The sequence below is a fragment of the Tachypleus tridentatus genome, chromosome 10, assembly GCF_004210375.1.
Source record: "Tachypleus tridentatus isolate NWPU-2018 chromosome 10, ASM421037v1, whole genome shotgun sequence".
NCBI classification, from domain to species: domain Eukaryota; kingdom Metazoa; phylum Arthropoda; class Merostomata; order Xiphosura; family Limulidae; genus Tachypleus; species Tachypleus tridentatus.
This window is the reverse complement of record NC_134834.1, coordinates 179,434,747-179,436,992: the sequence shown is the minus strand read 5'-3', so window position 1 is coordinate 179,436,992 and position 2,246 is coordinate 179,434,747.

Genomic DNA, 2,246 nt, shown 5'->3' with positions numbered 1-2,246 from the left:
TCCAGTGGTGGTTGTATTTTTTTATTGAGTTACAGGATCCCACACGGTCTTTATTCTGATGTATTTACATTAAATGGTGTCACTGTTACGTTCCTGTCATTGATCAACTAAATGTTCTACATTTGGGCTTTCAAACATTTTAAAATTCAACAAAGCTTAACTTTTTTTTTTGCATCCATTAACAGTCTAAAATTATATAACTGTTTTACTCCAAATAGATTTTTACCATTATCTAATCAAATCACTGAAACTATAATTTTATATCGCACCTAAGACACTAACCAGTTGAAGTATACACCAAAACTAGCCAAAATCTATGAAATTGAAGTACTTATTAATAGTAAAGTCTGAGTAATTTTTTGATCTTTTGTTTAGCTTATAAACATTAATTTCCATGTAAGTTGTGAGTTTAATCCACACTAATCACTAGTGTCGGGTGGGAGTTAATCATGAATCTGTCATGATTATATACTCCAGGTCACTAGTGGCTGGTAAAAGTATACAAGAAATGCATGCCTGTTAGATTTTGTTTTTATATTGGTTTAAAAAAACAAGCACTTTCATGTAATTACAGAAAACTGTAAAGTATACATCAAATTTTTAACTCAAATGAGTAACCATAAGAAATGTTAAAACTAATACACAGAAAGGAAGAAAATAAAAAGAAACATCTATTGAAAATAACATTTAGAGTAAAAACAGTCCATTGAAAGAGAACTTTGGTGAAAAGAGGGTAATGGTGATGATTTTTAATATTTTCTTAAAGTTTATAATTATAACAAACATCATGATTTCCATAATGAGAGATGTAATATAAAGCTAAAACTAAAGACCCAGGAACTGTTCAAGACAGCACTTAATTTGATAGACCTTACAAACACAAAATATCATCAACGTGGTATTTTAAGTGACATAACCTTGATAGAAGCTAAATAAATATTGTATGATGAAATATCTTAATGAAGAGTTTAATATGTTGAGAAGAATACCAAAAAATGTAAACATCATACTTGAATTCAGACATGTTCTAATCACCAATAAGTCTTAAAAAGAAAATGAAAAGTAATGTTGGTGAATGTGATGAACTGAAAGTTATTCAAGTGTTATGACTATTAGTTTGAAAGATTCACTAATAATGAAACAAGTGGTTTATAATAAAATTGAGATACAGGTTTTCATGAATAATATAATACCTTAAAAGTGTTAAGTTTATACATTACATAAAAATGTAGTTAATACAAATTCAAAGACCCCTAGTGGGACAGAATGGCAGTAAGTTTTCAGATTTAGAATGTTAAAATCAGGGGTTCGATTTCCCTCAGTGGAGATGACACACAACATGATGTGGCTCTGCAATAACAAAACACAAATTCAAAACTGAATAAAAATACCTATGTCAAATACTCGTGTTGCTAAATGTTTCTGATGTGCGAGAAACATGATAAACTCGATCCGTGATTTCTGGTGTGTGTGAAAGTCGCCCAAGTCATATTATCACGTGATCAGTTTGTTCGAAGATCACTATTTACCCAAAGCATCTTAATTTTCTTTTGATCCAAGCATTAAACAGAACAAGTAACAAAAAAAGGAAAATATGACAAGCTGGTTGGTCTTTTACCTCACCTTGAATTACGAGTCGAGCACCTTAACCACCTGGCCATTTAATAAATGTGAAGACTGATGACTACATACCCCAGGAAACTAAATGTGTTACTAAATGTTTCTGATGTGTGAGAAACATGATAAACTCGATCCGTGATTTCTGGTGTGTACGAAAGTCGCCTAAGTCATATTATCACATGTGGTCAGTTTGTTTGAAGATCACTATTTACCCGAGTTGGCGGTGAGTGTTGATGACTAGCTGTTTTCCCTTTAATCTTAAACTGCTAAATTAGGGACGGCTATCGCAGATACCCTTCGTGTAGCTTTGCGCGAAATTCAAAAACAAATAAACAAACAAATACATTCATTGAAAACGGCCTGGCATGGCCAAGCGCGTAAGGCGTGCGACTCGTAATCCGAGGGTCGCGGGTTCGCGCCCGCGTCGCGCTAAACATGCTCGTCCTCCCAGCCGTGGGGGTGTATAATGTGACGGTCAATCTCACTATTCGTTGGTAAAAGAGTAGCCCAAGAGTTGGCGGTGGGTGGTGATGACTAGCTGCCTTCCCTCTAGTCTTACACTGCTAAATTAGGGACGGCTAGCACAGATAGCCCTCGAGTAGCTTTGTGCGAAATTCCAAAAAACA